The 16,805-nt window shown below is 39.3% G+C and overlaps 1 protein-coding gene across 2 annotated transcripts in view; it reads right to left on the bottom strand.

The window, feature by feature from the left end:
• GRIN2B (glutamate ionotropic receptor NMDA type subunit 2B) overlaps window positions 1–16,805 on the bottom strand; it is a 412,050-nt gene that overhangs the window by 107,378 nt on the left and 287,867 nt on the right. The window lies entirely within an intron of this gene.

The raw sequence follows: 16,805 nt of genomic DNA on the forward strand, positions 1-16,805 counted from the left end.
CACGTGCTTTGGAACTCTTGCTAAGACCCTGCCCAGCCCATAATTCTGAGTTGTGAGATGAGTCCAGCAGTCAGGGATCTGGTTCCACAGGATGCATCTGGGAACCAGGGCTACTATCCTGTGTATAGTGCACAGGAAATACTGGGGCAGAAGGGGAACAAAGGAGAGGCAACTCATAGAGAGCTCTTGGTCCAGGCACATCAATTAGCAGAAACTGGAAGCAACTCTAGTCAGATCGATGAAATTGTCTTCCTCCTCAACACCTGTACCCCCAGCTCACCCCATTCCCCTGCTGGCTGCTCTGATCTGATGAAGAGAGTCCCCCCATTGAGAATTCCCACAGGCATACTCATTACAACTGCATTAGTGTAACTGTGCTGATGGTAATTAATGTCCCTTTACCATAATGGTCCATGGAATCAATAATGATTAGCTCTGTGTCCACAAGACATGCGACTCTGCAGTTTTGGGCCTGATGCTATTGTGAGATGTCTCTGCCAAGAAGCAAAAGGGGTATCTTGTCATGGCCATGAGGGTTCTAAAGGGCTTCGGAGATGTGACCAACAGTGATTTCCTAATACTGCACCGAAGGGGAAGAAGATGAAAAGATCAGGAGGCAGCTTAAAGGTTCCTCTTTTAGGTCTTTTCATTTAGTGAAACTGTGAGACTCTCTTATTATTATTATTATTATTATTATTATTATTATTATTAGTTTCAGGTGTACAAAACAATGCAATAGTTATCCTTTTCACCCCTCACAGAGTGACAACCCCCTCCCCCCATCCGCTGCCTCCCCACCCACCCCCAACCCTGATATCATACATATCTATCTCTTTATTGACTCTTCCAGGTAACATGGAGTTAAGCAACAAGGTTGCTAGGATGCACATCCTTTAGGCAATGATAAAGATGACTAGGCATCATGAGCCAAACCCTCATGGACCACTTGTCACTTCTAGAGCTGCCTGGGATGTTTAAGCCTGTCATTCTCTGGTCTTGTGTAGCTTTACCAGTGCAACCAGGAGCTCTGAAGATCTTGAAGAGTAGAGATTCCTTGAATCTCAGAACTTAAAAAAAACCTTCACCATCAACTAGCTCATCACTTCTTGAAGTGTGTGCTTCCCCTCTACAGCATCCTAAAATTGGCCCTCTCAGCTCTCCTTGAATACTCCCACTCATGGGGAGCTTATCACTCCACCCACCACCCTCAAGGTAGCCATCTCACCACTGCCCTGCAAACCCTTGAGCCTGGTATTCTCCTTAGATATCACACAGTTATGGTCAAATAATCCAACTTTCACATGAGACCTCTTCAAATATTTGAAGGCATTTCTCATGTATCCCTTTAAAATCAACTTTAATCTTTGAAGCAAACTTAAGCTCATTTAGTTGTATAATTTTAACTTAATAGATAAGGAAACTGAAGCACAGAGAGCTCAAATTACTTGTCTAATGTTCCAAAGCTCATTGGGAGCAGAAAAAATATTTTAAGCCACATTGTCAGTCCCACATCTTCTTTACCATGCCACCCTGATTCTCCTATGCCACGTGTCCCGAGTTCTTTCATGAGGTTATCGTATGCCATGGCTTCAAGTTCCCTCCTTTTATCCTCTTATTTCTCTGGACATTTCCAATCAGTAAAAGTGTAGCATCCCTAATTCGACCCAACACTCCACTTAGCATCTTCTCCATTCCCTGTACTTCTCTTCATCTCTCAGCTCAGTGATGCTGGCTCAAGCCCATGACTAGTTAGAAGACAACAGTCACATCTCCTGTAGTTTACAACAACTTCAACACTCCTATATAATTCATTTTGGGGAATATAATTACAAGAGTATAAATCAAAATATTTTAAATAAACCAGAATTTAAGTACCCAATGTAATTGACTTGGAAAATATGTTGTTATTACAACAATACTGCATAGTTTAGAATAATTTCCAGAAGTCTTCAGGGAAGGTTTATGAAATATGCAAAAAATTTAATCTTATGTCTTTTTTAGAAAACAAGAAAGGAGGGGGAGAGGGAAAAGGAAAGAAGTGGAGAAGTGAAGGAGGGAAAAAAAAGATGATGGGAGGGAGAGAGGGCAATAAATGACCTGGCTTAAGCACCCTCCTTTTCACCAGACATGGCTCTGAATAAGTCTGACTTGATCTAAAACACCATTAAGAATATTTAAAAGAAAGTGCCCATTTCAGAAAGCAATTAGAAAGGAGAAGTTTTGAAAATAATGTAAGTAATAGGTAGCATGAATGGAATAAGTACACAGCCTCTCATGATGACTCCTTTAAAGGAGACAGCACTGAATTCGGTGTGTAAGTTGAGAAATTCAAACTTTGAGAGAATAAATCATAGTCATGAACAATGTAAATGCTCTGTAGTTAAATTTCTCTAGTTATTCCTGCTCCAGGTCCTTCTGACTTTCCACATACATTTTTCTCTTTCTGGGATGTTCACGCTCTTCCAGCTCAATAGGTTCATTTTATTTTACCTAGTCAACTTCTCACATATTTTACACTTATCAAAAATATTAATAAAATTCATGGCAATATACAAAATATTATTCTCCAAAGTATCCTTTAATCATCCCTGTCCTTTAGCACTATTTAAATGAATCATTCACATTGTGCTTTTCTGAGTAATTCCTTTTGACATGCCAACACTTAGCTACTAGTGAGGAGCTTACAAATATACACTCGCCTTGAGCAAGGGTGCCCTTTCAACAGCATTGCAAACCATCCATTCATTGGTAAGAGAAGTGTGAAAAAGTAATTGGGAGTGTGGTCACTTGTAGACATGTGACCTTGGCACCTGAACCTCAGTGTTTCCTTTTTAAAATGGCAACACCATTTTTACCTCCAGTTTATCAGATAAGGCTGCTGTGATGACCACATAAAATAGTGAATTCAAAAACTGATATAAAATGATACAAATATAAGATTATACAATAAAAGCATCCAGAAAAAGAATACCTGGGTCCCAAAAAATGTATACAAGTGGACACGTTGGTCAACGTTGCTCAAGCAGCCGTTCACCGTAATCAGATGTATCTGGATGCTGATGGTAGTGACCACTCTGAGCACCTCTTGTAATTGCAGAAGTCAAATGTGACTTGTATGCATCTTTTGTTATCAGTATACATTATTACTATTACAATTTTAATACAGTTTTTCCTTTCTTAAAATGTGTACACATCTTTTTTGGCTCCCTATGTATATTTGCATGATTTGAGTACTTGCCACAGTTTAGACCTCAGTGAGTAAAAGTGTGATGATTACATTTAACAAGACCCAATTATCAATGGCACACAATGTGGGAATGGAAATTGCTGTGGTATCAACCAATTTAACTTTCCATAAGACATGAAATTATCCAACTACCTTTGGATTTGGACCAACTTTGAACATTAATTAAAACCTCAAATCTTCCATGTATACATCGTCACTAAAGGATTAAATATAAGATTAAGAGGTGCCACAGCTATTTTGTTTTTTAAAAACATGTTATCCTCAAGTATGCAATCAGAAAACCTAGCTTCAAGTGGCGGCCAAATTCAGAAGCTCTGCCCCTGAGACTCTAATCCCCAGGAAGCCCTATCAAAGTTTGGTATATAAAAAACATTGCTTGATTTGTCTCTGGGATGTAGTTTGACCCGTAGGAAACCTGATGACCTGTCTCATAAAGTTCTAATAGTATACAAATCTCAGATTGCTAGAACTAGAAAAAAAAATCTTAGAAAATATCCATTGAGGACTCTCATTTTAGAAAAGAGAAAACAGGTCCCAAGATGTTACCTAACTCTCCAAGGTGACCTACGTGTTCAGGACTGGAGTTCAAGTCTTCTGATTTTCAGTTTAGTGTCTTTTTGCTATATCACTAAGTGAAGTAAAACCGGTTTTGCTGAGCCCTAGATGTGCATTTTAACATTCTCATGTCACATGTCATGCCCTGCACTATGGAGATCCCTAATACAGGCTACATAAAATAAAATCCATCTCATTTCATGCTTGAGTCCTGCTTGTTGAGAAAGAGCCTCAGAACCCTGATGGGCTCAGAGCCAATACATTTGCTTTATATGGCCAAAGTCACGCTCCAGTGGATTTAATGGGGTCAGGCTGAGGTAAAAAACCCTTGTGCCTCTTTGACTTTGACCATGATGCTCAGAGATCATCCACTGCACCACGTTGATGCCTAAAGGAATGATTTACCCGTGTGCCCCACATGGAAGGCATCCCAAAGAGCTCTGCCAGAATTTTCCCATCAAACTAAGAGCCCTGGACCCACAATACTCACTTTGCCTTCTATATTTTTACAAGGCACTAGATTTAAAAATAATAATGTCTATTAATGAGAAATAAGTCACTTATTTCATCCAATCCTTTCATTTTCAGATAAAGCAGATAATGTCCACACAGGTTTTGTGGCTTTATCATGATCAGATGACAGGGTTGGAAACCGAATCTAGGTGTCCTCCCCCTCCCCCTGCCAAGTGCTCTGTCCACTCACCACCATACCTCAAAATGAGGAATTTTTCACAGTTCTCTGTTTCCATTTTCCAGTTAGCAAGAACAAAGTAACAGAACATAGTCCCAGGCAGGAGACTTGAATTCTTGACCCCTTTTTACAATTTTCTAGCTCTGAAAATCTATCTATAACTCTGTAATTGTATCTATCATGTGTCACTTACCTTTTAAAGCCTTCAGCTCCCTCATCTACAAAATATGATCTTACTTGCCTAGTGAGGGAAGTTTAGAGATGCTCCTTTGATGTGTTTTCTGTCCCTACATTCCACCTGATTAATACTATGGCTATTATTTTATTAACTCCATCATCTGAATGGCAAAACCACAAATCTTCCCCAAAAAAGTCTTTCTCGGATCTCCTTTGAGGAATTACTATTTTGCTTACATGTTTTCCTCTTGAAAGAGTAGAAACATTTTCCTACAAGAATTAGAAATAGTGAACTTTAAAACATTTAAAAGCTCCCTAATTTGAGGCCAGTATTGGGAAAAAGAGGTAAAGCTATTTAAAAAGCAGATGTTCAGTGTCCTGGTTTGGTAGGCTAAATAGAAATTCCTAACTCTTTCCCAACTTAGAAATTCATAATTATTAAAATGAACCCAAAATGGCTGACACAGGGATTGTGGTCACTGTGGCAGGCCATGGCCAGGGAACAATTCTATGGACTTACTAATGGGTTCTTCTGGGATGAAACCCACAAGAAAGACCTCATTAGTAAGATATCCTATACTCAAATGACTGATATAGGCAATGCCCCAACATGCTGGTAGAAAGACAATAAGGAGAAACAGAAAAAAATAAGTTAATTGAAGAGGAAAGGAATGCAGTATGTATTATACACACACACACACACACACACACACACACACACTGTCACTAGTACCACCATTACCACCACCATCACTGCCATCACCACCACAACCACCACCACCACTGCCATCACCATTACATCACCACCATTACCACCACCACCACCACTAGCTCCACCAGGAGCAGCAGCAGTCGATGTAGCATGGTATTTAAGAGCAAGGATACTGTAGTCAGACCACCTCTGTTCAAATCCTGGATCCAGTTTCCAAGTTACATGACAATGTTTTCAAGGCACATAAATTATTTTATTCTTGCCAGCAATACTTTCCTTTTTAAGGAAAAGAGATTTGAAGAAGTTTTAAAGGTTTCCTTTGACATATAATTTTATATATAAAAATATTAAATCATGCTGTTAAAATCATTCGAAATACCAGTTTCCTATGCTGTCAAATACAGTCCTTTCCTAATTTTTGCAAAATGATACCTACAAGAGAACCTCAGAAAAAAATTAATTTAAAGAGCAGATTGTAATATTAATTTATAACTACTTGAGACAGGTTTGTTTCCCATTGGATTAAAAATTTTCTCCGAAATGGTATTTATACCATTAATTTATTAGGTATAAAATAATTCTTCGCAAACCATAAAAGGTTCAAGTTTGGGCTAGTCCATATGTTATTTATTTAAATTCTATATCTGTAGTGTTAAATTAATGAGATATTAAAGTATCTTGAAGACTGACTGATATAAATTTAATACACTTCTTCTCTCCTGCTGGTGGTGAGGATTGTGCATTGGCCCCTTTGCAGTCTGGGCTGAACTGCATTCATTTGAGGGGCAAATGGTGATGTGTCAATTCACCACCTATTACAACGAAAATGTTTTCTCAGGCCCCTAGGCCTAACAATGAAAATTTTCTGAGAGCTATTATCTGGATTCTGTTTCATGACTGAATGCCATGAATTAGTTTTATTTGAAATGTAAGAACATAGAGGAGTATTGTTGGGAGTTGCCCAATAATCTCTGCTTGAATATAAAAATGTAGAGTACATTAACCTTCCTCCAGAAAGATGTTAAATCTATGAGCATTCAAAATGTCTCTGCCATCAGCTATGAAGGCTTCATATCTACCCATCTGTACCCTTTCACCAAATGGGGTCAATACGGCAGGCCATGACCAGGGAACAATTCTCTGGGTTTACCGACGGGTCTATCTGGGATCAATCCCAGAAGCATGTTCTCATTAGCAAGATATACTACACCCAAAGAAATGAAAAGACCTGGACACTGCCTCAAAATGCTTAGTGGTGAGAAATGAGTAGAAAGAAAATAAAAAGAAGGAACAGGATAAGTTACACAAAGAGGAAAGGAATGCAGTATGTATTAAACACATGCACACACAATGAGCAATGGTGTGTAAGAGCAAGTGCCCTACATTCAGATGACTTCTACTCAAAGGCTTGATCCACTAATTCTGAAATTGTGTTATCTTACAAGTTATTTAGCTTCTCTTTGTCTCAGTTTCTTCACCATAAAAAATATGTGAATAACAGTAGTACCTACCTCAGGATTGTTGTGAGGATTAACGGATTCTGTATACATAAAAGACTTAGAACTGTACCTAACTTACCTATATATAATGAGACTTATGATTCAGCTGCTGTTATTGTTTCTCTCGGTATTATGATGATGACCTTTTCATTTATATGGCCTGAATATCAGAGAATGGTAGAGTTTGCAGAAACTTTTGGATTCCAGTCTATCTTTTCATATTTAGAGCTGAACAAACTGAGGCCGGGGGACATGCTGCCAACTCTTGGCACAATAAATTCAGAGTCCAGGTCTCCCAGTCCCTGGATCTCTGCTTTGTTATAATACAGTAGTCCCCACTTATCCATGGTTTTGCTTTCTGCAGTTTCAGTTATGCATAGGCAGCCATGGTCTAAAATATGAAATGGAAAATTCCAGAAATAAACAATTCATCAGTTTTCAATTGAGCAACATTCTGAGTAGCATGATGGAATCTCACACGGTCCTGCTCCATCCCACCCATGACGTGAGGGGTGGGAATGATCCCTTTATCCTGAGTATGCACACGGTATATTAGGCTACCCACCTATTAGTCATTTAGTATCTGCCTCGGTTATCAGATTGACTGTCATAGTGTCATAGGACTTGTATTCAAGTAACCCTTATTTTACATAATAATGGCCCACAGCCGTTCATATGACTTTATCATATTATCATTGTTCTATTTTATTATTAATTATTACTGTTAATCTCTTACTGTGTTTAGTGATAAGTGAAACTTTATCATGGGTATGTACGTACAGAAAAAAAAACATAGTATATATTAATATATATATAGGGTTCTGTACTATCCATGGTTTCAGACAAACACCGGGGGGTCTTGGAAAGTATTCCCTGTGGATAAGGGGGGACTGCTAAACCTCCAGTGCAGCACATGTCCTCTCATTACCACAAAATTCAAAACTATTAAGGCTTGGGAACATTTGTTTTCTTCTACTATGATTAGTGACCTCTGTGAGGTATTTTGCAGTGGGGAATCACTTAATCATATGACTTCCATATACAGTTCACTTCCCGAGGAAGGCGAACGATGAGCTCATATCCCCATCATTTTCATCTAGAATAAATGACTCCTCAAATGTCTCCCATGATGACCTCCCAGAACCCTGCTTTAAGCACTATGTAATTCTATTTAAAATTCCTTCGGGGCAGGGGTTGGGGGGTACACTCATCTTGTGTGTTCTTTAGGGAACTAGTCATGCTGCCTTTTGATGCCAACAATTAATCAAGTGTGCTGAACATCAAAGCTGTTTCTCATATAGGGCACGATGCACAGAGCTCAGTAATGAAAAAGGAATCCTCTTTGTCCTCATGTCCACAACACTTAGTCACCTCTGCTGTGGGTGAGACCTGCTAAGGTGCTAAGGGAAACCCAGAGTTTCTAGAGGCAATTAGGTGACATTCCCAGTGGGAGGGAACCAAGTAATTCTCCTGGATAATGTTATTGCCACTGGACTTTAACTAAGTTAAATAAGTTAAAATCACTTTATTTTTAAAAAGCACTGAATAAATTCCATTCCTCTTCCATACATTAGGTGCTCAATATGCTGCAATATAGCCCAGTGTAGGTTATCCAAACTCAGCAGTGACCCTTCCCAGAGAAAAATGCCACAACAGCTCAAACAGTCGCTGATTGCTGAGCACACTGATATTTCTTTTTCTTGCTTACTAACAATTTTAAGGTGAAGACTTCCCTTTCTGACACCCATTTTGGCTCATGAGCTGGCAACACTACACAGAGGCTAAGCCAAAACCAGTCAAACAACAACTAGCAAAGATTTCTCTAGGACATTCAACTTTGACTGGAAGCCTTTTCCTTCTGGTGAGCTTTCAGATTTATTAAAAGAAACCCTGGGCATATATACCCAAGAAACCCTTGGTCCAGAATCCAAAGTGACCTGGGCATGATTCAAGGGGAAAGAATAAGCCAGAGGGTTTTATCTCTCTTTTGACCTTTCTCCAGTTTCCTTAATTTGTTCTTCCCTACACTGGAGCCTCTCTCTATACTTTAGGTGATCAGCAAAATCAACGCCTTGGCAATACCTTCATACCCACAGCTCCTACCCCCTCTGTAGCTACCATATGCTAATTTCACAACTCCCTCCAACAGCTCTACTTCAGGGTAGCAAATGAGGTGAACAAATGAAGTAGTGAGATGGCCTCAGCTATAAGGGCGGGGACTAGAGGTTATGAGTAATTGTCATCCATGGAAAAAGGGAGTTATAATTAAGTCTTCCTGTAATGGTTGGCAGAGATTTTCAAGTGGGGATCTCTAGAAGCAGTTATATTGAATGTAAGGGGAAGAGGGTCAAAAAAAGGAAGGACATTCCAGGGATGTTTTCCAACAGGCAGAGGACTCAGAATGCCTGGGTGAAGATTATGTCTTTTGGGCAGATGAGCACCCCACAGTGACATCATGCTACAGATGTGAGACAGAAAGAGTGATGGAGGCTGCTGACTCATTCAAGAACACATCCTTGTCTTCAGAAAACCCAGCCATGAACCAAACCTGCCACAAGAATAAAGCCCTTTCACATAGGAAACAAAATGATTTCTTGTGTGTAGGGTCCAAGGAAAGACCAGCAGAACAAAACATGATGCTTTGCAGGTGCATGGTGGAATAGAATATGGGGGTAGAGGAGGTGAACTGTCAAGAAAGCTAGTTAGCAACAGGGAGCTTGTTCAAGTGGCTCCTGTAGCACAGTCTGGAGAACAGCTTTCTGGGGGCTATGGTTCAGTGAGCAGACGTATCCTTAAAAGTGTGGCTGGATTTGAAGGAAATGAATACAAGTCAGTAGTATCACAGACAGGAAAACAGTGAGGTGGAATGTATATCTGATCCAGAAGCACTCCCTAAGATGGAAACTATAAGGCAAAGGTGCTGGTCAAACACCTATCCTATGTTGCTAGAGTTTTTGTTTAAGTGTTGTTTTATATTACAACACATTACAGCACTGTTTCTAGACCAGGTTAGAATAGAGAGGTCAGGTGAAGATCAAACGTATTTGTTTATTTATTTAATTTTAGTTAGTTAAAGACACCCATTAGTCTTTTCCAGTACTCTAAAGTGGACTTGACCCTTGAGTCAGATTTTAAAGCAAGGCGAGAGCAAGAGTGTTGTAAACCAAACTCAATTCCCTCTTTCCTCATCCTTAAGAGGACAGCACCATGAACCCCAACTGCATCTTCCCAGGGAAGCTGAAAGAAACGTGCAATCATTCGTCCCCGAGGTGCTGTGTGGGGGTAGAACTCTGCTATTCCTTCTTTGTCAGGGGATTCTAGCTCTTTCTCTTCCTCTGTAGGTTGATGTTTCCATGGAAACATGCTCTTTAATGCTTCTGAAATTACTGTGCATTTATACCATTAACTCTTTGTTGACCAGGGCAGGTCACAAAGAGATCTATTTTCCTACCTCTGAAAAGTAATTCCACTTTCTACCTCTTCCTACTGCAAACTTTTTTTAAAAAAAGTAAATGACACATGATACCCCAATTTCCTCAGCAGAGGTCACTCTTTTTGCCTCTGTAGTTCTACTGAAACTCTTACAAGGTTATCAATAATCAAGGCAAGGTCAACAAAAATAAAACCAGTAGCCTTAGCTTCATTGTCCTTCTCCTTGACATTACAAAGCTAATAGCTGACTCTCCCAAGTTTTCAGCAACCCTCCTTTCTCTTGTGTATATGTTGTTTAAAGTAGGATAATTTATTGGTTCTCCTTACACTTCTTAGGGTAGTTCACCTTTTCTGTCCATTTTTACTTGAAGCTCTCTAATTTGATGGCACCCCAAGTCTCAGTTTTTCACCCCTGCTCTCTTCCTCTGAGACTCACGACCATAGCATCAACAATCACCTCCATACCAAAACCTCCGAAATCTCCACCAGAGGTCCCATCTTTTTCCTGACCTTCAGTTTGATATTTCAGATTGGTCCATTCTATCTGAATGTTCTGATATCAGGTCACACTTAACATGGTCAAGACTAAGCCAGGTTCCTCTGTGTTTGACAATGAGACCACCACTCTTAGAGCTTTAAAATTCTGGCACAGCTTTGACTTCTTCCCTCTTGCTTATAATTTCATCTTTACAACATGAGTGAAAAGAATAAGCTGGCTGTTCTTATGAGCTGCATTCTAAGAACCAGTCAAATCAGGTAAAATGTCAGCTGTAGTTTAGCGTTATGTACAAAATGAGCTGATATTTTTTCCCCCCTTTTCAGAGTTTTGTCTTCCCAAGGTAAACGAATCTCATGGTTTACTAGCCTATAAGTGAAATTGCATGGAAGTCATATTTCTGTTCTAGGTCACTCGAACAAAACAAAACAAAACTCTAACAATGCTACCATTTATCAAGCACATACCAAGCTCTGTTCTAGATGTTGGTGTTATTTTACATTCTCACAGCAATGCTATTAAATAAGAGATCATATTATAATGAAAGCCTGGGGTTGGTGGCATTGGGGATTGAACCGATTTGATTCTGAGTGATTCTAAAACCCATGTTCCTTCCACTGCCTCACACTAAGAATAATGTAAAGAGAAGCAATGGTCAGGAGCGAGGGAAAAAAAGAAGTCCTGAACTTCTAACTTAGTAGAACTAAAATCTAAACCCAGATCGGAATGGCTCCAAAGCCTGGGTTCTTAATCATTATTTATACCACCCACCAGCAGTCCGTCATTGGCTTTTAATTATCCCTTACACCAGCACCATAAGGGAGGCCTACACAGAAGAGGGTGAAACACATCGGCTCTCTACATCCTTAAGAAAGACTGGAGGCATACTGGCAATCAGGAGATACGTTCACAGAATAATAAGAGAACTCCAGTCTCTAGGGGCTGTTGATCTGTCATATTTCACAAGCACTAAGCCCAAACAGTAAAGAAATGGAATTAATTTGCCTTATAAGAAAACAGGGGACAAACCACAAAGCAGTAAGTTTGACTAGACATATAGAGGAATTAATTCTCAGATCACGCTCCAGGAAGAAGTCATTTATAAAAGTCCAGGACTATATGTTTTGAGTTCTTGTTAGAGGCAGACAACAAGAGCTAAAATATTTATTTGGATCAGTTAAGATTGGAAAAATAGTTTCCCGGTTTGGCACAGAATATCCAAGCACTCTCTGGACTTAAAATGCAGTATTAAAGTATTTACAGTCAATTCTCAATCACCCTCAATAAGGGAGGCAGAACCATACTTATGATCTGGACAATCAAATACATAGATTATTCCTGGTACTTATCCCGCTGATCTCTTCTTAGGTTTACACTGTAGAATGCCCCCTTCCTCTGGAAATGCTTTCATTCTAGGTCCCACCATGCAACATTATTTTGGTTCTTCTCCATCTGATTTACATTCTTTACCTTCTCTGCGGGCTGCTTTTATTTATCTTTTCCCTTATTTGAGGTTTTCTAGGAAATTCAGGACAGGGTCTCTGTTCATTTCAGCCATTCCTCTAAGTGGGTGAGTCCCAATCCTATGCCTGCAGTCCTAGACTTGCTTCTCATCTCCCATTTCTATCCCATGCTGGCCATTTCTACTTGTGCTGCCCCCATGACAAACTCTTAGTGTTGGAATGGATTGGCTTTATCTTTCCCCTGAAAACAGATGACGTTCTATAATAATTCTATCATTGAGTTAATATTTTCCAAGCACTTGGAATGGTGCCCGGCACATAGCAGCCACTCAGTAAATATTAACTAGCCTTATTCTTTGGTCTTGAAATCTCCCAGGTGTATCTGACATCTTCCTTTTCTTAGTTTCTCATGCCTAACCAGTCCCCCCAAACATTCCTGTTTTTACAAAATAATTCTTGCTTTTGTCCCTTCCCATCTACTCCCACAACTTTCATCCTAGACCAGACCTTATTCCTTCATACCCAGACATCTGCAGTAGCCCTCTCCTGGGCCATCTGCCTTATATCAATTGCCCTCCATCTTCCAAATATCACTCGCACTTAATCTGACTCTACTATTTCTTACTGCTACAAAACTATTGCTCAAAATTCTCCAAGGTTTACCTAGGGTAAAAATCTGTCTTCAGTCAAGACCTTCTACAACCCAGCCCCATCTCTCCATTTGGAATTCTCTTGTCCTTCACATGAACCCTTGCTGAAGACAAGTGGCTTTTTCACTGTCCTCTGAACATTACTTGCACTTTCCTGCCTCTTGTCCATTGTCTCTCAGTTGAGTGTAATCCAAACTTTGCTCATCAGATCAAATTTTAGCCTTTCTTTATACTTCCTTGACCATTCAAGGACCCCTCTCCTCTTCTTTCCTCCTGCCCTTTCTAGCCTCCAGTCCATATTTCAGCATTTCACTTATTGCTGATCTGAGCTTTTTTGTTCCTTTTTGTTACTGAACTTATGTGTCTCTGTCTTGTTTTCCATGCCAGACAATACACTGTTGGAAGGTCAGAATCAAATCCTGTCCTTCTATTATCCTTGCAGAATCCAAATTCATGACTGGCTTATGGTAAGTATTCAATAAAAACTTACTGGTTTGTTTTGAACTTCCAGAAGACTAGTCTTGAAAGTCTCTCCTCTGCTTTCTCACTTTCCACCCCCACACCCACCCCTTCAATGTCATACTCATATACAACACACTCTCCCTCTCTCTCTGACTCTCTTACACACACACACACACACACACACACACACACACATACACAATTGACATTGTATATTGCTACCAGCATTGAGTATTAATTCTCTGTGGAAGAAAGTGACTCCTCCAATATTTGATTTTAAAAAGAATAACTTCTAAATAATGTATACCTACAATCTTTCTCTTTTCTAAAAACTATGAGGCAAAAAGTTGGACTGACTTCATTATTGCACTAGCTTTTTAAAAATTATTCCTCTTTGAATGTTTTTCCCATTATATTGTCCATAAAAACACCTCTGCCTGTGAGAATCGTAACTTGCTCAAATCTTATTCCATAAGAAAGAAAAAAATATAAAACTTCTTGATATTGGTGTTCCTGGAAATAATTTTTTTTTACTCTGAAAAATAAAAACATTGAAGAATTCTGAAATACATGTAAAAATAATATTTGGATGTTCTTTATCAATGTAAATTCACTTTGTTGGTTTAGGAACAGAGAAAAATAGAACTCATTTTGCTTATAACATTGAAACAATAAGGTCTTTAAAAAAGAAACAAGAAAAACAAAAGGGACATTTATTTGTTATTTGTTTTCTAGTATTTTTTAATCTTTGAGAAAAATTAAAATCCCCTCAGTGGGGGAGGGAGATAATTTTTTTCCTCACTGTTCACATGGTTAGGCACAAAATCCTCCCATCACCCCTTACCACTCCCATCATCCTGCCTACCACGGAAGAGCAGAAAAGAAAGTGAGGGTGAATATTCAAATATTCACACTAAGATCTTGTCTACATTTGGCTCAACTCTTGATAATCCAGGGTGTCAATATCTGTAGTGATGGATAGGAAATTAAGAGTTGAGGGTAGTTCAGACTTTCTCCTTTACAGAGAACATCAGGACATGAAGAAACAGTCCAGGTGGAAATCAGAAAGGTATAGTTAATAAGTCTCTCTGAACCTCAGCAAAGGTTTAATCCCTGTGAAAAAAAGCACAGGGAAGTTAATTTGATTAACAGTGGCCTGAATTCCCTCAAATTCTTGAGCATCCTAGCATAACTTAGAGGAATATAGCATTTGAGTCAATTTCCTTCCCTCTCTTCCAGTTACTACCAGGTTGCTTTGTTTATACTTGTATGAAGTTAAAACACATTCAATGTGACTAGGGGGAAGTTGCAATATAGCTTGAAGAAATGCCGTTTTTGATGTCTTTGATTACAAAGGGGCTTAGGGTCGGTGTATAAGAGATGGAGAATGCGAGGAGGAAAACACACACTGGAGAGAAATGAAGAGATGGAGAGAAGATGAAACAGCATGCAGCATGCTGGATAACATTTCCATGGCAACCACAGTACATGCACAGAGAACTGCCAAAATAAGTCAAGATCCAAGATCCAAGTAAAGTAGGTGTTGGTGGAAAGAGGAGATAAGAACTCAGCAATGGACAAAAACCTCCTAGAAGAGATGAATTATTTTTGTGAGTTTAACTTCTTCTCATTTCTTTTTCTAACTGTACCAAAAGCTCCAGTTGAAGTGAACTGCAACAAAAGTGTGGCTGCTGCCAAACCCAGATTTCATCCAGGAGTGTCTTGGGATGGTTGGAATGAGGCTTAAGAGCCCCTGGTAAAGCCAAAAGAGAAAAATCCTGCAGGAGGTAAATACGTTCCCTGTAGCCATTAGCTTGATTTCCTAACTCTTTCTAGCAATTTGCCTGGAAAAAAAGAGATAAGTTTTCATTTTTCAGGTGGCTTAATGAGGGGAAATAATATGATGGAAATAGGGTTGGGTGTGTAAAGATAGGTACAATGTTTCTACCTCAGTGATGTAGGTTACCCGCCCATTGGTGAAATCTATCTCTGTTAACATGAGGAGAGAAGCCTGTTCATAGATACAATCAATATGGCTCTGGAGAAATTAGATGCTTGGAATGATCTTTTCCTGAGATGTTCAAAATTACCAAGCGAATAATATATAGTCCTTCCTTCATAACTTTAGTGGGTCACATATCAGAATCGCCAAGAACACCAGGATATTTGTACCTTCCCACAGCACATGGAAAGCCCCATGGTATCATGATACACAGGACTTTCCTACGCAGGCTTATACCCAAAAGTTGAGCTGAGTCTCTGACTCTCACTTTGGGAGCTTGTTAAAAATATGGATTCCTGGGCCACACCCCAGGGACAGGGATTCAGTATGCCTGGGACACAGCCTGAGAATGTGCATTTTAAAGCTCCCTGGTGGTTCTGTTGAGTAGACAGATGTGGAAACCATCAGTGAAGCACACTCCCCTTTTCCCACTGATGACTCTCCTGCTTCCCGCCTCACCCATGAGTGAGGAGGCAGTGAACCTTCCTTCACCCCAGGAGTGGCAGAATCAAGAAACCTGGCAAAGAGTTGCCCCTCGCATGCCACCAGGCCAGACAAATGTCAATCTATAAGTGAAAAATGAGTTTGAGGCCAGCACTAGTCACCAGCTATTTCTGTCGAGGAGAGTTTGCTCTTCGAAAAACTCTTCTATAAACGTTGGGGGGGAGAGGGGAAAGGGGTAAACTAGGGAGAAAGAGAACATCATTTATACCAGTGGCTTTAGCTGGTCTTAAAGTAAAATAAATTGCAAAATTTTGATTGAGAAATAAAAGCACTCTTTATTGTCTTATTGATCCACAGAGGTACTTTCCTAAGTCATAACCCTGCCACAAAAATCACAAAAGATTCAAAGGAACCCTTGATGTCACTTACCTCAAAACTCAGTTCTCTTACATTTCAATAACACCATATTTCTTCTGATTCAGAGTTATAGAACAAACAGTTGAAGAATCTCTTCCCAAACTGACTAAATAACATTTATAAAAAAGAGAAATTTACTAGGTGAGGCATCTAACAAGAGCAATGTCAAGTTTATGAAACATGATTATTGAGCCCTATTATATGTTAGGCACTGTCACTAGTTATCAAAATTGAGGTCTGTCTGATCTCCAAATCATACTTTTTAAACCTACCACACTAACTCTTTCCCACACTTTGGGGTTTAAAAACAAATGCACATTAAAAATTAATATTGCTGACTGCATGCCCACTCTCCCCCTTTATTTCAATCCCCAAACAAGCACCAAGGACATAAGGAATTACCATGGAAAAAAAAAAGGCTCTCTTCTAAGAAGAGATGAGAAACTTCTTCATTCCTTTGTGGGGAAGCAGGAATAGTGAAGAAAGCCTTTCCATGAGTGGAATAAAAGATTATCTATTTTATATATATATATATATATATATATATATATATATATA

This window comes from Hipposideros armiger, unplaced genomic scaffold (genome assembly GCF_001890085.2).
Source record: "Hipposideros armiger isolate ML-2016 unplaced genomic scaffold, ASM189008v1 scaffold_76, whole genome shotgun sequence".
Taxonomy (NCBI): Eukaryota; Metazoa; Chordata; class Mammalia; order Chiroptera; family Hipposideridae; genus Hipposideros; species Hipposideros armiger.